Source organism: Rhinolophus ferrumequinum, chromosome 22 (genome assembly GCF_004115265.2).
Source record: "Rhinolophus ferrumequinum isolate MPI-CBG mRhiFer1 chromosome 22, mRhiFer1_v1.p, whole genome shotgun sequence".
NCBI lineage: Eukaryota > Metazoa > Chordata > Mammalia > Chiroptera > Rhinolophidae > Rhinolophus > Rhinolophus ferrumequinum.
Window position 1 is genome coordinate 4280197 of NC_046305.1, and position 23627 is coordinate 4303823.

The following is a 23627-nucleotide window of genomic DNA, read 5'->3' on the forward strand; positions in this document are numbered from 1 at the left end:
GAGGGGACCTTTGTGCGTCCACAGCACAGTGTGGCCACGAGTCTCAGAGTGCTGACAAAAGAAGCTGCACCCGGGAAGACTGAACGCATCAGACATGAGCCATCCACCGGACAGAGCAGTACCTATCCCCTGCTCTGGGAGAAGGGGAGGTGGACACACCAGAGATGCTGGGAGCCAAAGGATATTTGCAACTGATGGAAGTGGGCGACCCTCGTATTCGTAAAACAAGAATAAATGTTAACGACGACAACGATCGTCTGCAGCCTTGCGGGTAGGTGCACAGCTCTTTACCGGCTACAAAGCATCACTCAGATTTCATTATCTCCTACAATCCTTATAACAACCCTGTCAGAGACACAGTTTTACACGTAAGGAAAGTGAGGTTCGAAAGTGTCTTTCTTAAACCTGGGTTTTCTGCCCCCGGATCCAATGCTCTTTTGATCTCCAAGTCAGCTTGTTAAACCAGCTTTCTTCTTTGTACTGAAACATGGTAGACAGTAAATAAATGTGGAATGTAAGGATTTGTGAGCGCCTTCGATGCCCCCATCAAATAAAGGACTCGTTCTAAGTTCAAAAGCAGCGTCAGAAAATCCTCCTTACGTCGAGCTGACCGTCTCCGGTCTCTGCCTCTCCACGGAGCTGTCCCACTCCTCAGCCCCAGGTGGCCACCATGCTGTCATCGCTGAAACACCCCAAGGAGACTGCACAGCCCCAAGGGAACCCCAGGAAACTCACCCTACCACAGTGGTCCCAATCCCAGGGCCGCGATGTCCTCTCAGAATACTGAACTCTGCCCCCAGAACCCGCCCCTCGCCTGACGCCCCAGACCAGCAGCCAGCTTCTGCCTTGCATCATCTGTATTCACAAATGACTTCGTGGACAGAACTGGAATTTCCAATGAAAGGATTCTGGTGTATTGTATTTTATTTCATTGTTTCCTTTTTTGTCTTTCGTAACAATGGTAACTAGAGGAGCGGAGGTATGCTTCCTTCCTGCGCTGTTCTGTTCGGCTTAGATCTCTATTTTAAAACATACATGTGTGTTTTTTCCAGCACTGCCTTTCGCATGCTACCCGGCGGCCCCAAGGTGAGGGTTATCTGTGACAGCCCCACGGCCCTCGAATGGGCGAGAACTCTGCATCCTCCTCTCTCAGTTAATTACCATTTCTTGCCTGTGCGTTGGATTTCAATAAAGTCTCTCTAATTACTTCAAATATCACTGCTCCCCCTCCCCTCTCTCCCGTGGCCTCCCCCCCTTTCTATTGAAGAGGCTGAGGCTGGTGAAGTCAAATGCACCAGCAAGCCTCCGGCATACAGGGCAATGAGCAAAGACTTCTCCAAGTTAATAAGCCGGGAGAGTTAATAAATCCGACTTCCCCAAGTTAATAAACCTGGAAATGACTCTTTTTACTATTATTAAAATATTGCCACTGTTGTTGTTGTTGTGCTGGGCCCCATCGCAGCTTTCCTGAGATAGCCCCTCGCCTGCTGCCGCCCCTCCCCTCCCCTCCCCCACCCCTCCCCTCCCCTCCCCCACCCCTCCCCACGTGCAGCAATATTGTGAGTAATCCCAGAAGGGCTCCCAGCACTGCCCTGTTGGAGGAAGCAATATTGGAGCTCGTGCAGCCCCTGGTCCCTTCAGGCTCAGCTCTGCCCTTTTATATTACACACTCTTCAGTCAAATCCATCACCGCCTCCCAGATCTTTCCAGGAAGCTGGAAGAGGCTGGATGGAAATGCTGATTAAAGGAGCCGGAGGGAGGGAGGAGGGGACACGGGCAGATGAGACGGGCGGGAAGGTACTTGGTTTTGGACATGCCTGAGCTGTCAGTGAGTCTGATTTCCATATGACGGCTTCTGGGCTCCATATTTCTCTGCACCCTCTAGGCAATGCGTGGTTCTCTCAGTGCCAGCTGGGAAGACCTGCAAGTCAGGGCAACAGGGCCCACAACTGCTTTCCAGACTCCTTCACCTGCTTTCCCTTTGAAGGAACAGCTCCGCCCATGAAGACGGCAGCCTGGGAGAACTGGTCAGTGGTCTGCTGCGAGTGGAGAGGGCACCGCAGGACAGCAGAGCCTGGCAAGTCACCTAGGCCAACTTCTCTTTTAGGGACGAGGAAGAGGAGGCCCAACTGAGTCAAGTGAGTGGCCAGCTTGTTAAGACGGGACGTTTCCTGGACACCTGGCCCTTTGACATCCACACTGCTTTCTGCAAGCCATTGCATGATGCTCTTCCCAGGCCGTCCGCACCGCATCCTGCCAACACCCTGGCTGTCAGCTCTGCACATTCTAAGTCGCCTTTTTGCCCCTGACTTCCTCAGGCACACGTGGCTCCCACACCAGTCACCAGTATCACGAGACCCCAGTGCTCTTCGACTGGGGGAGATTTTATCCCCTGGGGGGATATGGCAATGTGAGAGGTATTCTTGATTGTCACAACTGAGTGTCCATCCAGTGGGGAGAGGTCAGGGGAGCTGCCAACCACCCTACAGTGGGCAGAGCAGCGCCAAAAAGACCTACCCGGCCCAAACGCCAACAGTGATAAGCTGGAGAAACCCTGCAAACCCAACCTGCCAGCGACGCCCTTCACGTCTCCTTGCCAGGCAGCTGCAAACGCGGTCTCGAGAAAAGAACAGAGGTGGGCTTGGTAGGCTTGGAATCTCTGGAGATGCCAGCTGAAATTAGGGGACAGGATGTCTCCTTGGTTGGAAGAGGTGGGCAAAAGAGAAATAAGGAGAGGACTACAGGAAAAGAGGAAGAGGAAGCACCCCAAGGAGAGAAGAAATTCCACGCAACACAGACCGTGGCCACCTCTACGTTTCACATCATCCAGAACCAACCACAGGCCCAAGCCATGCCCCAAGGCACTGCTGCAGCAAACGGGACACCCAGAAAGAGCCTCAGGTCATCCTGACTTCAGCAGAGTCAAGCCTGACTTCAGGGAGAGCTGCTGAAAGGGCACGCTGACCTCTGGGTGTGCAGGACAACCAGCAGGCAAGGTGGGCTGTGCGAGTCCTGGAGCTGAGCACTGACCTCAGAGCCCATCCCAGCACCCATCCCGACAGACCCCAGACCCAGGGCAGCCAGCCTCCGGAGCTCTGAACACTCCACACTTAGGAGTGCCCTCCCCACTGACGCCTCTCCAGGCTGTCTCCCAGCAGCACTCCGCGCCCGGAGAGGAAGAGCACTACTCCGCTGGACTGCGGGAGCCACGCGGGTCTGCGCACACCACCCACCCTGCCAGCCTGAGCACCTCCCACATTGCTCGCAACCCAAATCCAGTCCCTTTTCAACAAGGTAGCTCCAGCCAGCAGGGCGCTTTGGAAGGAGTCAAGTGTAATTAAAAGCTGTGAGAGCTGCATTGTCTCAGTCGTAAATCCTTCTCACTAAGAGGCCTTTCCTGGGGAATTCTCAAAGGTGGGGAGAGGCCAAAGCTGCCGCAGCCACCACCTCTGCTTAGAGAGTCCGACAAGGAACGTTAATGGAAAAATACTTCCATCTAATGTGGACGCCTGGAAACGGCGTGGTTTCATTCATTCTGGCTCCAGCGTCCGGGGGGGGAGGAGGGCGTGGAAGGAGAGAAAAGGAGGAGAGCATAAGACACAAACTCAGAGAAAGAAAACTCATTAAGCAGAACACCAAGCTGTGCCCTGATTTAGCTCGTTCTCACGATTTTACACTGAAAGCGGTGGATGCTGGTCAGTAGCCCACTGGGCCAAGTATGCCCTACTATGATTAACGCTGGGGACAGAGGACTCCCTCTTCTAGATGCCAGTCCCAGCTCCGGCAACACCCTGTCAGCCTGGGATGGAAGCAGGGCACAGGGATGTGTCTGTTTCTTGTTCTGGCCCCGGGCACGGAGGCAGCCCCACCCGCAGTGCAACCTCCAAGGGTGGACCGTCAGCACGTGGGCACAAATCAGCCCAATATAAGCCCACGGGACTGGAAGACAGCCCCCCATTACACCTCTGCCATGCTCCCACCCAGCTTGCACGTCTGCCCCAGCCCCTGGCCATGAACCCAGCCAAGACCGAAACAGGTGATCCACTCGGTGGGGCTACCTGAGGGCTTGGGCACCTGTGCCCACACTGGCTGGCGTCCTGCTGGGGCACAGCTGTGTGGAAGAGCCTCAGGAAGTGGACCTACAGCGAGATTCAGCGCCATCCGGTTCAGTCACACTCCCATAGACAAGTAAGGCAGACCTTGATTTCCTGAGGACTTCTAGGTTTCCTGCTGAATAACAAAGGGAAATGCATGCCCCATGCCCTCCCTGTCTTGGGAGTCCTACCTTAGCTCAGAGCCACATGGAAAGAACGAGGCTTCTTAAGACAATCTCAGCTTACGACGCAACTGTGGGGAGCGAAGACGCAGTGTGTGCTTGTGGGGCAGAAATCTCAAAATACAAAACGATGCTCGTGTCAGTCCCACGGTGCATCAGAGCCCGCCTGGCGCCACCGGGAGGGACGGAGGGTACTGACCTGAGCACTGCAGGGTCTCCCCACCAGGCCTCTGCAGATGTGCAGAGGAACATCTGGCTGGAACTCCTGGCTGGCTGTCTAAGCAACATGTCAGCAAGCAGAAGCCCATGTGGGCAACGAGCCTGCCCTGGACCCGGAAGGCTGATGCCCACACAGAATCAAGGGAGCGAAAGTGAACAGCCCACTAGCGGGGGAAAGAGCCACGTAGGGGAGGCAGCAAGTGCTCACGCAGCAAAGTAACTGCCCCAAACGCCTGACAGCGATGCAGGTGAATAGAGGGTAACAAACAGAGGAAACAGAAATTGTGGTGGAGTCTGACCGAGAAGGATCTGTCACATGCCCCCTCAGAGCCACCTCTCAAAAAATCAAGCCCCATGGGAACATATAATAATTTATAAAGAGACACATTAATAATCAAAATGTTATTGATAGGCCATGGCTGTCTCTAAGATGGACATAGTGTGTGTGTGTGTGTGCGTGTGTGTGTGCGTGTGTGTGCGTGTGTGTGTGTGCGTGTGTGTGTGCGTGTGCGTGTGCGTGTGCGTGTGTGTGTGCGTGTGTGTGTGTGTGTCGCCCAGCTGGGGATTAGGGACCCAGTGCTGCCTCTGCTACTGATCAGCTCTGGGACTTCCACATACACAAAATGAGAAGATTGAACTCATACCAGTAGTATTATAATAACAGCTGACATGGAGCGATAACTCCACGCCAGAAGTAACTCTAAGTGCACTCACTGCACCGAATTCACCCGCACAGCAAGTGTGGAAGGCAGGTAGGATTCTTCCCATTGGACAGATGAGGAAACTGAGGCATGGAGACAAGAACAAGGTTGGCAGTAAGTGGCTGAGTCAAGATCTGAAACGAGGTACCTCTTCCAGCAATGGCTGAGTCGCTGCTATCAGAGCAACCCTTCCACAGATAACTACAAACTCTAGATGAAACAACTCTGTGAAGACACCAGGCAATCACCAAAAGCAGGCAGACTTTGAAGGGGAAACAGCATAGCAAAACAGGGACTAGAAGTGGGCCATTTTCCTGTTTTCATGGCTTTTAGTCACACAGAGTAACTAGGAAACTTGGATGGAAAAAACCAGTCTTACTGGCTGGAAGGACAAAAGGACAGAATGTAAGGCAACCACAGCAGGTAAAAATGACAGCAGAAACCTGGAGAGACCCAGAAAGGAGGAGCTCCCAATCTATACATAAGCACTGCCCAAATCTCCAGCTGGCCCCTGAACCACGTACATGCTGGGTAGACTCCAGGAGCCCAATTAAGTAAGGATCAAGGAATGGAACTGACACTCTAGCTGTCGCCCTCCACAGGGAAGACAGAGGTGCAGTTTGAGTTCAGGCAAGTTAACTTGCCTACTGGAAATTTCTTAAATTAAAATACAAATACTCTTTGACAAAACATAAGAATTCAGGTTCTCCACAATGTATCGCATCCAAGATACACGACCCATACTCAAGAGAAAAGAGAATCAATAGAGACCACCCCTCAAATGACCCAGGTTTGGAATGAGTTGACCAAGGTTTTAAAGCATCTATTATAACTATGCTCAAGGATGTAAAGAAAAATATGCTCAGAAAGAATGAAAAGATGGTAAGTAGCATCAGAGAAATTTAAACTATAAAAAAGAACCGAGTGGAAATTCTGTGATAGCACTGTCTGATATAACTTTCCGCAATGATGGAAATGTTTTCAACCTTTGCTCTCCAACACATTGCCACTAGCCACAGTGGCCATTGGCTACTTACAGTGTGGTCAGTGCAGTTGAAGAGATTAACTTCTAATTGTATTCAAGTTTAATTAATTTAGATGTAAATAACCACACATCACTGTTGGCTACTGTACTGGGCAAAACAGCTGTAGCACTAAAATGTACAATATCTGAAATAAAACATTCACTGGGATGGTTTAACAGCAGATTGGAGATGACAAAGAAAGTGCTGATGAAATTAAATATAGATCAATAGAAATTATCCAATCTGAAGAACAGAGAGAGAAAGGAAAAAAAAAAAAAGACTGACAACTAGCAAAAACAAAACAAACAAAACAGAGGGAGAGAGCATATGGTCCAAGATTCTTACATGTTATAGGCAGTGGTACAATATTAACTCTAAGTACACTGTGAACAGTTAAGTATGCATATTGTAATCCCGGGAGCAACCACTAAAAAATTAATAATCTAAAGAGGTATAGTTAAAAGCCAATAAAGTATATTAAAATGAAATTCTAAAAGCAAAATAATTCTATTAACCAAAAGAAGGCATGAAAGGAAAAATGGACAACATAAAACAGAGTGCATTAATAGAAAGCAAAAACAATAAAAATATCAAAATATCAAAATAGCAGACTGAAATCCAACTACATCAATAATTACATTAAATGTTAATGGACCAAAGACTTCAAATAAAAGAAAGAGGTTGTCAGAATGGATTTTTAAAAAGTAACGCTCATCTCTATGCTGTCCACAGGAGATGTGCTTTAAAAATGAAGAGTGGAATCAGGCCATCTGTGTCCTGTTTTTAACGATGATACTATCCACGACCTTTGAAGTACCTTCCATCTCTAAAATCCAGTAATTCCACATGTACTCGTATGCATGTATGTGCATATATGCACTAGTCTATATACACATAAAACATACCGATATTGTTTATGCTCGGGATACAGTTATGGCAATTCATGGTAAGACTTAATGTGTGCCCAAACCCAGAAGACCTGGCAGAAGGAACACTTCACCAGTTAACACCTCCATCGCTGTTGATTTTGTTTCGCAATCAGAGTTCCTTCTGTCAGGTAATCAGATGGAGTGGTCATGGAACTGTGTGCAGGAAACCACTTCACTTATTCTTGGAGACCAGAGCTGTCCTAGAACTGCTTGCATTCAAATTTTCGTGGAAGAAACTGGCATGATCTTTGCACACAGCCCGGTCACTAGAAAGACAGCATTTCCGGGGCTTTGCAGCTGTGACTCAGTGCAAAGGATACTGGACTTGCCATTAGAAAGCCTGAGCCTCACTCCCATCCATACCACTTAGAAACCATGTGACAGGGGGACCGTCACTTGGCTGCTGTGAGCCTCAGTTTCCTCATCTGGAATGAGACTGGGGATGAGTACTTGCTGCAGTGTCTTGTTTTCCCAGGCTCTCTGGCTCTTCTCTCTTTGAGACTATCAATATCCATGGCCAGTAATGTTACACTGGAGTTTAAAGAAAAACTTAGAAGGGCCGAGAGAAACTGTACGTGATTTTAAACAGAAAACACAAATTCCACGACTCTGAGCTCTCTCAGCAAAGCTAAAACACTCCCACAATGTGTGAATAAATTCGTGTCACAGAGACATTTGAATGTTGGAGTGTATGTCCAGTCACTAAATTACTCTTAGCAAACTGATAAATTAGGGTCCATTCAGTGGCTTTGTTTATGAAAGATGATCCATAGCTTCCTGTCTTGCGTACCTCTGACAGCCTGAGCCTCCGTTAAATATAATAAGAGACCTGGGAAGCTGACACGTCTGTGACATTCAAATGCATTATTTCATCCTGATGGCTGTAATCGAGTCAGGAAAACTCAGTGTAGCCTTCAGCTGCCAACACATGATCATAACTGTTGGCAAAGAAGGGCAAACATCAGCCGACTTCACAAATTTGCTAATTATTTTTCAGTTTAGGATTAATGTAGCAAACAGTACCGGGTGCCTGCAGCTCGTTTCTCTGTCAGTTCATATAAAACAACAATGTTGACGAGAGTTTATCTGTGTTTTAAAGCTCCCGTCCTCAGAGCAACTACTTCTTGCTCTCGATTTTCCTTTCTTGAATCGGGTGTGCGTTTTTACTTTACGAGGCAATCTGTCTGCGTTTCCGTCCTTTCCAACTAGTAGGTACATCTGCTGAGAATTCTTCGAAAACTAACGCTGAGGTTTAAAAGTAATGAAAGAAACAAACCACTGGAATGAGAATAAAATGGCCCATATGGACATAATCTACAATTGGCTGGCATCACTAAACATTAGTGAGCCAATTATTAGTATAATTAGTTGCCGACTATTGAGGAACTTTACTAGATGCTGTATAAACACACGTAATCTTTAATCCCAATAACATATGTAAAGAGATCATTTCTGCCTTTTAGAATTAAGGAAATGGATTCCTCAGAGGTTGACTGGCCAAGTAACAGAGCTGGGATTTGAACCCTTGCCCATGTTGCGGGGAGGGGCACGGTAAGGGGCATGTTTGTCTTCTGCTGCCCGTCCTGACAGTTTATTATCCCCATGTCATGTGTGCCTAATACTGTCCCTTTCTTCCAAATCACTAACTATCAGCCATTGGGGGATCAAAGGCAACTTCTAGGATCTGATAAAATCTAAGCACACACCTCCCAGACACCCACACACACACACACCCTTGGGAAAATACCTCACAGGATTCACAGATATCCTGAAGCAAGACCCAGGTTTAAACCTCTGTTCCAAAGAGTCTCCACAAATCAACACGGCTGGATTCCCCACTCCCTTGCCTCTTTCACACGCCTCCCTCCTTTGCGGCTTCTACAGAAGTTGTTAAGGCATAATAAAATAACGGCGCTAAGAAGCAGATCTATTATCTCGTCCAGCTGAAGGAAAGTCTTGCTGCCCTGCTGCCACCACACCTCCCTGCCTTCACATCTCTGCCATCTCAGTAAAGGGCCCCCAGCTCAGGTGGGACGCCTTGGGGTCCCCTTGGTCCACTGCAGGTCTGGGCAGCTGATGGATGAGCCCACTACTCCAGGCCTTCTGTAACAACCCCTCGGCACCCATGACCTGCCGGGCACGGACCAGTCAACAACACTGCGTTCCGGGCTCTCTCTCTCTGTCGTCCTGGGGCTCACATTCCGATGGGGAAAGCATGTATTGGCATAATAAAGAACTAAGTCACAGAGTATGCTAAATGGTGATGAGTGGCTGGAAACAGAAAACCAATGGAGAACTCATGGGAGAGTGCGGTGTCCGTCGCGGTGGGGTGCGATATCAAATAGATATTTGAGGAAATAGATGGAGGAGAAGTTAAACTTGTAGATACCTCGTGGAAGACAGATTTTGTTTCTTCATTGTCTTTCTTCTCATCTAGAAGGGAAGCTCCATGAAGCAATGTTCTCTTGTTGCTATTCACCAAGTTCCTGTAACAATGCCTACCACATAGTAGGTGCTCAATAAAGACTGGCTGAATGAGTAAATAAAGGAATAAATAGAAATTCACCTTTCTGCCTGGCCAAAACTGAAAGTTAGGGCCATACTCCAAATCTTACCCTAACTATATCAATATCCTTAATTCAATGATAAATTCAGCGTGGAAAGTAAAGGAACTGAGTCAGGATAGGATCCCCTTCCAGAAGGGAAAATTGGAAACCAAGTCTATGTGAAAAATAACAATAGTCTAACTTCCAACTTTAGGACAACCAAATAAAGAATGGGATTTTAGAAACAAAACAAAAACAAAACAAACAGAAAATCCAGGAGATCCTGTACCAAATAGGGTTTTCTAATTAGAAATGAGCCTTGAAATACAGGACTTCTAAATGCTGACAAATTCATCAATTCTGCAGTCAGTGAGGAGTGTGGAGACCTGGAGAGCAAGACAGATGCCACCAACCTGGAAAGTGCAGCCACGGTGCTGCCACACTCTGACCCCTCGCTGCACAGACCAGGACACTCGCTGGTACCCTTGGCTTTGAGCTTGCTTGTGGCAGTTACTTACCCTTCCTTGGTGCTGGTGAGGCTGAGGATAGGGGTTGGGTCACCATGGAAACCCACAGGCACGGATTCAGTTCTCTGGCCACGGGTGACACCTCTCACCTTGCCCAGTGACCCCACATAGGCATATGCTCAGTTACACGGGAGTGTGTGCATGTGGCGGGGTGTCTACCCCAAAAAAAGAGCAACTCAGAGCACATGCTTCATGCTCAAGAAGGCTGCAAGTGACGGCTGAGGACCAACTGACACCCTTATGCACAATTACAGCAGCAAACCAAAGCCCTGGGTACGTAGCTGTCCATTAGCCTCCCCTGAAAATGCCGTTCGATTCTAACAAAGAATAAGCACCGTCTGGGTGGGGGCCACGGCAATCGGAGGGCCACGGGCAGGACATACTCCTCTCCAGCTTGTCCCCAGGAGTTAGTTCAATCTGGTGGAAAGTCAGGAATATGAATCCGCTGTGTCACGCAGGGCACGTGACACAACTGATGGTGGGTCTTGACATAGTACAGGGCATGTGAACTCCGAACCGTCTTTTCTCTTGGATCAACTGCAATGTCAGGGCAAAACTAGAATCACGTCATCGTAACAGTTGGACCTCTGCAGGGCTGCACGTCATTACATTTTTAAGGGAGTTCACTGGGGTAGTCCTGTAATCCTTTAATAACTGAGTCAGGGGAAAAGGGCCCTGATGGAGAGCATTTACCAGAGCTGTTAGTAACTGGATTTGGCTGCTGATGGCTTTGCAACAGCCCACTGTGTCTGTGCTGCCGTTCAAAAGGGTACAGTCCATTGGGCCCCAATGTCTAACTGTCAACGAGGAAACTGGAAAATAATGCAGTGTTAGTGCTGCCATTTGTACGACAGTTCTGTACCCAATCCTCCCTCCTATGCCTCTGCGTTCAGTCTGCAAAGAGCCCTTCCAACCAGCTGACGGGTGGAAAACTTCCTTCTGTGAACCAACTGGGCGTCTGCGATAGCAAATCGCCCGTCACCCATATATTTTGCCACTGGATTTACCAGCCACAGAGGCAGAGCCGCTGAAAAATGGCTTCTTTGGCAATGCCCATCTCAATTTAGTCCCCTTCTAAGCTAAGAGGTCTGGCCGCCTGTGACCCTGTCACCCTGTCCTAGGCCACATAGCCATGACAGCCCTCGACCTAGGGAAGGATTCCTGCCTAACCATGCGTGGCTCCCCCCACGCCCCGTTCCCCGCTGCACACATCAGGCCGTTTGGGACCCTGCCCCGCATCCAGGAGGCTGAAGGGGAAGATGCAGAAGTACATGCGATGATCTCAGAGGTTAAATGACTGGCCCAGGTGTGCCCGGCCCAAGGGCAGGATTAGAGGTCAAGGACTCGGAAAACCCACTGTTACCCACAAGGTCACTGTCTTCAGGCTGGGGAACTCAACACATGACCCAACCACGTGGACAGGACTGCAAAACGGAGTGATCGCGGGCCACTGTGGTCCGGCGAACAAGCAGGATGTGTCCCCGTCTTGGGGTCCCTTCTCTTAGACTTCTCCTGCCTCTCCCAGCAAGCAAAAGCCCTCCACTGACAGGCCTGCAGACAATCTAACTGCCAACTCCTGGCCCGAGGGGCCGTGCACACCTGTCCTGTGGAACTGGCCACACGGGATACATTTCGGACCGTGCTTTCACTGAACAGAGCTGTGCAACGGGCAGGAGCAGAAACTGACAGGTGGGGGGTGGGGAAGTTCCACGAAGACAACTGGTATCTGAAGACGAGGGAGCCTCATTCTGCTGCCATCTTCAGGCCCATGAACCAAGGTGACCTTGGGAAAGGAGCCAGGTGGGAGGCTTCTCCCCTATCACTTTGATGCCTCTCTCTCTCCTGGATCTTCAGCGTCTTCCTTTACCTGGCTAAACTCACCTTAGCCCCCGAGTAGGCTCAAAACTATCCCGTCCTAAAACATCTTCCCTTCATCCTCTCTGCTCCCCAGGTACTATCTTTTCTTCCTCTCAGCCTTCTTCCATTATCCATCTTCTCAAAAGAGTTGTACATATCACTCTCTCTGCTTCTTCAGTTTCTTTTCACTGTACAACTCATTAAAATGCTGTCCCGTCCCCTCCAGGCCTCTGATGAAACTACTCTGGAGAAGGTTACCAACGACTAACTGCAAGGGCGAACAGATGGCCCTACTTTTTGAAATTCCCCGCCATTTGCCCATCTTCCAAAACCCGCTCCCCCTGCTGCTGTCTCCTGCCTGGCACTCCCTCCCAGACTCCCCCAGGGCCCCTTGAAAGCCGGCGCTCCCCAGAGCTCCATCCTGACAGAGGCTTCTCACTCTGTCACGTGCCCAGGGTTCTCACAGTTATATGATAATATAACCTAAACCCCTGTGTCCCTGGGGTGGGTGTTCCTACGTGTTCCTACGTGTTCCCCATCGTCTTCATAGTGTTTATCACAACTTGAAATACATATTCAGTTGTTGGTTTAGTTTATGTCACCTCTGCCATGAGGACTTGCCAACAACCCCAACAAGTCACCCGTTGAGGGATGTATCCATTCCCCCGACATGCGCGTGCTAATGCCTACTGTTGGTCAGGTAGGTACCACACGAGATGCTGGAGATAGAGGAGTCAAAACCCGAAACGTTCCAAAACCAGGAAGGTGCCTGCCCTCACAGGACTTATGCTCGACTGGCAGAGACAGACCATAAACCCACAAATAAATATGGATTTCAATGTGTGTTACGCACTGTGGAGCTAGTGGACGGCACGTCATAATACAGAACCCAGGGAGTTAGATGGGGGCTCTCTGCTCCACTGGCCACGCCTCTCTTGAAATAATTTTACTCTTCTGTTAAGCATCTGTTACATTTATGCCTCTTAACAGTCTCTGCTAGATCGTGAACATATCAAGGCTTTGTTTTATTCAGTTTTACACGCCTGGCACACATAGGAACTTAATAAGTCTGTTTAATGGTTACATGAGTGAATGAGTGATTTAATGAACCAACGGTCTATAAGATTCCATTTAGTGTTGTAAAGATTTTGGAGGGTGTCAGATGGGCACATGTCTCATTAGGGAGACCACTTCATGGACCGTGTAGGTGCCTGACCACTGCGCTGTACACCTGAAGCTGAAGCTGAACAATACTGAATGTCAACTATAATTTAATATATACATATAGTCACGGGATATGGAGTGCAGCACAGGGAATAGAGTCAGTGGAATTGTAATAGATATATACGATGTCAGAGGGGCGATAGATTGGGGGAGGGGAGTTATCACTTCATGAGGGGTGAAATGTCTAGTACATTGCTTTGTACACCTGAAACTAAAAGACTCCATTTAATTCTAAATTTGAGAAATCCACACACAGCTAGGGAAAGTGCATTTCAGTTGCTCGTGTATCGCTTGAAATCTCTGGTTTCATTAAACACCAGTTTACAGGGATTAAATCCACACGTACATCTCATCCCTCTGAAATTGACTGGAACCAGGTTTTAAGAGAACCAAGTGCCGGCACTGGTGAGAGAAGTACCTAAGAAGACCTAATTTCCTTAAAAACCAAGACTACATTATCCCTTTTCTGATCCAGCCAGGCAAGTCATCAACACGAGAGAGTCAGCGTCCTGGCCACAGTGGCGGCTTTTCTAGCTGGGGCTGGGCCTGTTGGAAAATGCAACCCAGTTCAGGAGAAAACCTGGAGAGGGGTTATTCACGGAATGGATGGACAGCTGCAGGCTGGTCCCAGTGGGAGTTGTGTCTGGAAGGCTCCAAATCTGACATTTAACAGTCCTGCTGCCAAATGTGCAGACAGCCTCTGAGAACCACAGTCGCCAACAGCAAACTCTGGGAACCAGAGAGGAGGAAAATGGATGCTTGTCAGCCTTTTGGTCCTCCTTCTGCTGGGGAAGGACAGCTATGCCACGGGGACAATGGAGACAGTGCAGCGGAGACGGAGAGGAAAGGATGGGGCAGGATAAACAGGAGCGGAGTGATGAGTGTGCCCCAGCAGCGTTCACACACAGAAACACACAGGCGGCCACCAAATCCAAAACACTTCCTTTAAAACCACAGGCTCCATAAACAGCTGACCACCGAAAGCTGCCTGGAGGCTCAAGTATCTAGCAGGTGGGGACTTGTTTTCCAAGAGCTGGTTCAACAGGACAAACTGAGAACTGTGACCTCACTCGGGTGTGAACACCAGAACTCAAGCAGCAGATGGTGTGATTTAGTGGAAAGGCCATTGGACCAGGCGTCAGTGGCTGGCGACAGCATCCAGCTTCTCCCTTCACCAACAGTGGGACCTGGGTAAGACCTGAACCTCTCGAGCCTCAGTTTCCTCAACTACAAAATGCAGGGGGTGGGGAGTCTCTCCTTATATAATTGTTTAAATATGTGGTCATGAGTTCCGGGAGAGATGATACATGTAAAGGCTCTTTGACATTTGAAATAGACACATTTTTCTCAACACATCCGTTTATGGCATTCTCTGTTGACAAGGTTTGTTCTATATGCTTTAGAATATTCTCTGGAAGTGCCCCTGTGAGGTTGGTACTCTTATCACCCCCATTTTGGAGAGAGGAAATGGCGCAAAGGAAGACCGCTGCCCAAGGCAACACAGGTGGGAAGCCGCTGAGCAAGGATTTGATCCCAGACGCTGTGGCTCCAGAGTCCGCGCTCTCAGCCATTGCACTGCGTTGAGTTATTGCACAGGGCTCCTGAGAACGTGCATTCTTTTACTCAGATTTTAAACAGCCGCAATAACAACACCCAACCCTGTATAGTTCTCCATACTTGACCAAAGGGCTTTTCGTGTTTATTATCTTATGTAATTCTCACACGAACCCTCTGAGATTGTTTTGATTCCATTTCTTTGTATAGATGAGGAAATTGTGGTGTGGACATCTCTTGACCGTAGGCCATGTGTTTCGAATTATTTTTCCAGCAATGGAGAAGAAAGGGTGCAGCACCCAAGCCATTCACATCCACCTGTCGAACCCCTTCCATCTATGGACACAGATGTTTGAAATGGGAGAGCCCAACCAGTAACAGAGCACAAAGAAAATAAAACCCAGGAAAAAAGGGTAACCGTGGCCAGCCTCGCCTACAGATAAATAGGGGGGCTCCCTCCAAAGTGATATCGGCATTCTGCCCCAAATTATCTTCTTTACTGGTCCATTCCAGGGCTAAAATTCTACTGTAAGATAGTCATTCCTTTGACTGAACACCCTTCCCGTTAAAAAATATCTTTGGAAGAAAGCCACAGTATCAAGTACATCCCAACGTGAATTATTTCATAATATCCTCTCCAATATGGCAGCTAGCTGAGAGTGGGCTCTAGCCTACACACGGGGGCAATTTGATATTCAAAAAAAGGCCATGAGATGGGTTTAGCACATAAGATAAGCGAGAAGGTAGAGGCTGAGATCCTAAAAATGGGGTTGGAAAGTCAGTGCTGTGTTTGAGTCCAGGGATCCAGGGGCACAGAACCCCAGGGGAAAGATGGGAGCAGAACCACGTGACACTCCAGCCAAAGACATGCGGGTGGGGTCCTCTGGAAGTTTCTCCCCTTTGGGGTCCCAAAGTCCCCTTCGTGGCATTGCCAAGTGGCTTTCGTCTCTGACATGCTGTGCCGTGTCTCTGGGAAGACGGCGGTTGTCACTGTGTGGACAGGGAAATCCTGTCACAGTGTAAGGGGGGCAGGAGGGAAGGGGTGAGGGAAGCCAGCAGCACGGGAGGAAACTCCATGGTTAGGTTAAAAAGGATTTGTTCCACTGTCAGAAGCAGAAAGCGTTCCCCAAGAGCCAGCTTTAAGGCAGGAAGACTGAAATGACAGAGAGGATGGGAGGTATGAAGAAGCTCCTTGGAAAGGAGGCTGAAATGGAGGGGAGAGCAGCAGGCAAAGGGCAGGTGTGGCCGTAAAACCCACCTCTGCACTGTGCCGGGCCAGCAAAGCCTGGATGATGAGCAAAAACTGGGTTCCTGTCTTTCTGCTGGGTCCCAGATGAAAGGGTCCCCAAAGCCACCCGCCCCTCCAGGGCAAGGGCAGAGCCCTGGCCTTCCCTGGTTCTCCCCAGGGACCGAAAACTATACAAGCTACACCTCCCCCACTCAACTGTCCCTTCCCTTTTCTGGGCCCCAATGTGTCCCCAAAGACATCCACCTCTTCTCACCCTGGAGCTGGGGGCCCCAGGCCAAGCTGGCATCAGCTCCCACTCAGGTCCAGGCTGTCCGGTACTCAAACAAAGACATATTCAGACCCTCCTACAGAGAGAGACAGGACGTTTCTAGACCCAGAGGGAGCCGGCCTTAATCTGCTGCACAGTGAATGACAACAATGTGAACAATGAAAATATGGTTTGGGGGCGAGTCCCCAGGAGCCCAACATTTTGGTATTTAAAGGAACTTTAATGAGCTTAAGAGGCTAATCTGGAGTTGGGGGGGGGGGCAGTTTTGTTTTGTTTTGTTTTGTTTTGTTTTGTTTTGTTTTGAAAAATCCTTTTAAAGGCCCCTGAGGCTTGATAGGGAGGATGTAAGAAAACTGTGACTCCAGGAATGGCTGTGGTGTCACCGAAGGGGGGTGGACCGAGCAGAGGGTCTGCTCCAGGGACCCCTCCCTGCTCCTGGCAGCAGCCCAACCTGGGGGCGAGAGAAGAGTAGCGTTCAGAGAAGCGGCAGAAAGTTGAGAATGGGGGATGTGTGTCTTCCCTATCAGAAAGCTAGCCAGGCTTCTCACCAAAGGACTCCTGCTGGTGACAGCCACAGAGCCAGGCACTTCTCGGACCCACCCCAAGTCCCCTGCCTGCCGTGCAGCACACGAGCCAGGATCCGCTGAGGAGCCCCGCATACTCACACAGCTGTGCAGAGGCCCCTCGTGGGCACCCAAGAGTCATGGCCAGGGGTCGTGCCAACCTGCGAATAACACCCTCCCCAGCTCGTGCGCGGAGGGAGCCCTGCTCCAGGAATGAAGGGAACAGTGCATCTGAAAGATGAACGCCTTTCCTCCAAGTGAGAAAGTCAAAAGAGGACTGACAGCCCCTAAGGATGGCTGGGCGAAAGTGCGGCAGTTGATGAGATGGTGTATAAGTAATATGTGACACTCGCAAGAGCCAAGTGCATAGAATTCCCCAGGACACAGGGGACTGGGGTTGGGGGGCCAGGATGGGATGGGGCCCGCAGAGATGTCTCGATGTAGCACGTGGTCTGTTCCCAGCAACTCTGGGGCTGAGGAGATGTTTTTACACGAACAGAATTTAACTGGGCCTGTCTGACCGGGTCATCCAACCCTAGTGGCCAGATGTATCAGGGCTTGTCTGTTATATGGCAACGAGGGTAAAACAATCTAATAGGGTGAGAGACAAGGAGACCTGGAGAGACAAAAAAGGGCATCGTGGTCACTGCCACCCAAAAACAGGACCCCCGAACTGGAATCTTGAAAGGCTAGAAGAGACCAAATTCTGTCACGTGACTTCAGTCCACAGACTTGGAAAAGCTCAGCCCATTTTGTATTTTTAGTTCTTACGACATTATGGTGCAATCATGGGGAATCTGGCAGCGGTTTCATTAAATTCTAGATCAGCCGGGCGTGGCAACCAGGTGACAAGCCCTACAGATGACTTGCTCGCCTTGGTTCACCGCTGAAAGCACAGCACAGAGCAGGTTTTAAAAGCCCTTTTTGAACTACCCAGACGGGGCTACTCGTGATGGGACCTGGTCCACCCCCAAGGTGGGTGACCGAGGAGGGCCCCAGTTTCATCCGCTCAACAACACATCAGTTTCTGCTGCCTTCTGATTGCGGCTGCAGTCTCACGCCAAACGAAACTTAATCCCTACCCTAAGTCGTATTTTATTTATTTCCAGGAGCGTGAAAACAAACATGTAGCAAGATTACGATGCTTCCACCTCCTCTTCAGCCAATACAGCTCTAATCCTCCTGCTAATTAATGCCACGCAGGGCCATGGCAATTTTATTAATTTCATCTTGGTTAAAAACATAGAGGCAGGTGATTGTGCTCGACTAAAATACCAATTTGACATTTGGAAGGTGTTCGCTTCGTTTCAGCAAGACGGTTGGCGAGGTTTTCTTTCATACGTGACAACGAGACACAACGCTGCAGCCCACACTGGTCAATGATAACGTAACTAATTCTACTTGTGAAAAATTGACTGAAATGTTCCACGTCGTGCCGGTCAAAGAGAAGACGGAGAACATGTAAATCCTACGAGGTGCCCAGCCAGTTTCTCCATGGTCCCCGAGAAGAGGAGCAAAGGATCAAAGGGCCTCTTTTCTCCATCCTCTGATGATATTTTCTCCAGAACTTTTTCCACACTTTACTCCTAAAATTACCAACATCCACAAAACCAAATCTGAAAGGCTGCTGACAACACCGTTCCACGTGTCGCTAAGAGCCTTTCAGGTAAAAAAAAAAAACAGACAGCGTATTCCCGGGAAAGACGGGCATCCCGGAAACTGGCCGTGTGCTCCCACCTAGGACCTTCTCATCTGCTCAGAAGGTGTGTGAGAGACACTCCCACACCACCCCCAGCCCTCCTTCACTCACCCTGCAAGTGGCTTCACTAAGAGTTTCCCTCTGACACTGTAAAAGGCATTTAAAAATCCATGTTGGAAAGATGTTAAAAAAAAAAAAATTTGAAAAGCAGTAAAATAGAGTTAAGTTCTCATAGTTAAGGCAGAAATTGTTTCTGAGTCTTGGAGGGTATGTTGCACTGTGTCCCCACAGCTCATATGCTAGAACTCAACAATGACATTTTGTGTCTGCATGGACTCTAAGAAGCTCTAATGAGTATATGCTAAATCCTTGTCCACTTTCTCACTCCTAAACACCCCCAAAATTTCTTTGACCATGAAAAATAATTAGCCGATAATTTAATAAATGGAATTGTTCTCATTAGAGATACAGTACCTGTTCATGACCTCCAAAAACATCCCCGAATTAAGACGCAACAACGAAGAGACCCCTCTAAAATCAGCCAAGAGTATTTTGGTTCATACAAAAGTCATAAATAAGAAAACTGAAGTCAAAAAGCAAGAAGCACAATAAGCTATCACTGAAATCTGAAGAGCAGAAGCAGCCCGCTGGCCAGGTGGATGACAAAAGCCCCAAAACTCTACAGTATGTAAAATCAAACTGGATAAATAACTTTTCTTAGTGTGCACCATTTATGGGAGAATCAAGACTCCCACGGGCCTACTCTGAAAAGCAACGTCCATCCCTGAGTCCCAGCACACTGAGTAGATCTACTCCTGCTACGTATCTGATTTTATTTCAGAATTTTAAGTCTGAGACGCCAAGAAAGTTCTACCCAGGGACCAATATATATATATAAAAGGAAACACCTCTGAGCAAGGACTGTTTCCAATCACCTTCTAAATAAAAAAAGAGATAAGTCGGGCTGCACAGACACACCACAGCCCGTGGACGGCGGGTGTTCCAAGCGAAGCCCCCCTGCAATTTAAGACAGACATCAACTGATAATCTAGCTGAGTCTGATTTTTATATTCCTTAAATTTTATTATGCCAGGAGCGAGGCCAACAAAAGATAAAGTAGAGCAAAAATGGAACAATTACCTCTGTAATGTCATCTGTGGGCTCCTTTTATGAGGAATCGCGTGCACAATTTTGATCTCCAAGTCATGGCACAATCATAAAACCAAACGAACTCCCCTCCCGACGCCCACACACCGGACCTACCTTGATAAAATGCAAACTTGGTTCATTACGGCCCTAATAGACTCATTACCTCCGCCACGCTCTCCCAGAGGCTGCCAATCAGCAGGTCCAAAAAAAGACACGATGGAGAAAGCGCCGACAGTGATATACCCTTTGGCCCCCTTCAGGCCCTCTCTTCACAGAATCGGTCTGCTCCGAAAGAGAGAGGAGAAGACATGGACAGGCCCTCGGAGGAGAGGAGAGCTTTCCCAAGGCTTGCGATTTGCTGACATGTGGGGAGTTATAATGTTGGGAAAACAGCCCTGATGACAGGACCGCCACCCCACACCGCTCCTAGGATGTCCAGAGCAATCTCGGGGATAATGAGAAACCTCGCGTGTGAAGGGAGAGGGCCCTGCCTGACGCACTGAGCCGCCAGGCACATGAAAGACACAATATCAACTCGAGTTAACCGTGGGATCCGTTCCAGAAGACTTAATTATCTTTTGTATAACCACATTCCTCTTACTCAGCAGCCTCTTCTGTCTTGAACTCAAGTCCAATTCCGACACTTGTTTGGAGCAAATTTAGGGAAAACGCCAAACTAACCAGATCACAGAGAACTTAATGAGGAACAACAGCTATATAACCCGAAATCCCCGAGGCTGGAAAATATTTGGGGTGTCTGCTAACTTTCGGGAACGTGCTGGACAGCTGTGTCCAGTTTCGAAACACGCACACCCCCACCCCCAGCACCCTAGTGTGTGCCCTCATCGGTTCTCTGAATGTGTCATCCCACCTCACTAGTCATATTTCTTGGATGACGTGTCACGAACAATAAAGGTCGCCTCCAGTTCTTAACGTCTGGACATTCACAAATCAGTTTTCTCCACTCCAGCCTTAAACGCTTATTTGTTTTGGATGATCAGAAGATAAATTTTTCCTAAGGGTGTTATAGTGTATGAGGCAAATATTTAAGAAAACATCCTGAGGTCTTCAAATGAATGGCCGTGGGCCTAAGATGCCACTGTCAATTCCATTTTTTTTAATTAGACAAATTTGGTGCTTGACATCGAGAAGGTGTAACACCCAGTTGATAGAGTAGAATTTTCACTTTTTAACTGGCTGCCTGACGCCATGAATAGGCAGCTAATAATTCAAATGCAAACCTACCCCCAAACCAGCAACGCACGCACAAATGACTAAAATGAATATGATAAACTCTCCTTGTTGATATGACGTTTATGACCTTCACTGAAGACTGCCCATAAGCAATGTGGTTTTTTCATTTTCATGTGCAGAAAGAGCATTTGAATTTCATGCATTTGGGGACACAAGGGCACTTCCTGAATGTTCATTTTTTTGATTAAGTGTTCCACAATCCACCATCGTCATTGCCCTACCTCTTGAACTTCCCTGGCATTTTCCCCTCCATCTGCCTTGGCAGGGCCTCAAATTAAAAAACAAACAAACAACAACAAAAAAAACAGACAAACAAAAAAAACAATCCAACACACACACAAAAAAAAAAGCCAAATAATTTTTACAAATGTGCTTGTTAAAGAGTGCAAGAGCTCTGCGTGACTGTTTCACGACTATTGTCTAGAACTGGACTGGTCCCTCTAGAGGAGAAAACCTGGTCATTCTGGATAGCTTTTATCCAGGACCTCGTCCTACACTCTCAGTAGAAGAGGCTTTCAAGAAATACTTGAAAAGCAGGAGAATGTTGATGCAAAAAGTCTGGACTGTACGTCCCCTGAAGGCAGGCGGAGACTTTTCCTCGCTAGCCTCTGGTCACCCAGCCTGTGACCTGCACTTAGCTTGAGAAAAGCTTGAGAAAGCTTGCTGATAAGGGAGTTTGTCTTGAGCGTAATCTTAACACAAAGAAACAAACAAACCTCTCCTTTTTTTCCTACAGCAATACCATGCCAACTAATACCATTATGATCGAATAAATTAAAACCCCGTTTTATTGTAAAAAGAATGAGATTGGGACGGGGGGATAGAGAAGAGGGGAAGAAAAGAATAAAATTAATCTGAAAAAAACAACAACTGACAGGCTGGGCACGGACGAGAGACGATAGTGTGCCACGAGCTAAGCGTCCAAGCAACTCCTGGTGGACATGTGTTTCCAAAATATATGTTGAAATTAAAATGAAAAACCCTCACTGTCCCATCCCCACCTCTCTGAGAAATGCTGCTCACACTCCTCTGTAAAATCGTCCTGGTTCTGGCCAACAGCTGGCAAATTGATCCCTGCAATTTTCCCTCTGCAGAAAGAGCTTTGCAGAAAGAGGGGAGAAGTGACTCTAAGCAGCCCAAACCGCCAAAGCTGGAGGGGCTGACATGGAAGGGACCTTGTGTTAAGGACCTTACGACAACTGTTTCTTCTCCTCTTGACACAGCCTGATTTCCTTAAAGAAGATTTGACCGGCCAGACAGCTGTGTTGACCCTTAAGCCTTCTTTGATTCGTGATTTTTTTTTTTTTTTTTTTAACAAACAGAATAGAAATTCAGAACCCAAATCCTTTCCTAAGCTCCACTACTTTGGAGTTCGCTAGTGTCAAGCCGGGAGGATGTGGACATTTCAGTTATCTATAAGCAGAAAGGTAAAGACTGGGTCTACACAATCCCAAAACCTTCAGCGGAAAAGCAAGAGGGGGGAAAAAAAGCAAGTAATCAACCAGAAACTTTATCCAAAGGTGAGACTTGAAGTTGCGTGGGCAAAAATCTACTGAATGAGCTAAACACTGCAACTTTCATTCAGACACTATAGCAATAAATAGACAATCAAGAACAGATACAGGCCTCTTTAAAAAAAAAATGTTAGCCATAATTACCCCTTTGGGAAATGATCATGCGTTTTCACTTCTTTATATTTTTCCTGTATCGTACAACTCATCCAAAATCAAACATGTATTTTTATTTTGTGCTGGAAAATGTAAAGTTATCTTTTCAAAGCATATAGAAAATGCCCAGTGCTCTCTCCACATGGGGGTAAATTCAAGTATATTATCGTGAAAGAGCACTGAGTAGCATTAAGAATATTTTGTGTGTGGTTACTAGAGCTAAAAGCTTTGTCAGTGTTTAGTAAACCTGACAGCCCAGGCAGGGCGTAAAAGAAGATCTTTCTGTGCTTTCTCTGTGCTTTTTGTTACATGGAGACTTCTGCACACCCCCTTTTATTGTGTGTTTTTCATAACATGATGAAAACGGCTTTTCGTGCACAGTAACCGCCACACCCTTGATTATCCTCACAGACTGCTGTCCCTTTCATCCACCAGTGACAAATGCGGAATTCTCCTGCGCTCCGGCGCCCACTCAGCCACACGGACCAGTCCTGATGTACAAAAGCAGAGGCCTGGGTCTCCGCCGCTATTCTTTCCTTCAGTACCCTGCAAGTCTCTGCGAAGTCAGTGTCCCCTCTAATTGGCCATTTGGACAAGGACAGCGGTTCTCCCCTGAGCTCCTCTGAGGAACTGCGGGCCTGCCTGGCAAGAACCAGGAAATCCTTCTAACCCACGCCCCGGCCTCACCCAGGCTTTAGGCATTACAGAAATCTAGACTCGAGTAATCCACTTTCTGGAATACCTGCCGCCTAATTCTCCTCGAAACACACCCACGTCCACGTTCACGCGGACGGGGGAGCTGCCCCTGCGACGCGGCAGAACAACACAGGGAGGAGGAAGTAGGGAGGAGGCTCAACGCTGCGGGGCAGGCCCCAACCGCCGGCACATCAGCCCTGCGCCTGAGGGTTTGGAGAAACCGG

The 23627-nt window shown here is 48.3% G+C and overlaps 1 protein-coding gene across 2 annotated transcripts in view; it reads right to left on the minus strand.

Moving 5' to 3' along the window:
* Nucleotides 1-23627, minus strand: part of LMX1A (LIM homeobox transcription factor 1 alpha) — a 125215-nt gene that overhangs the window by 98066 nt on the left and 3522 nt on the right. The window lies entirely within an intron of this gene.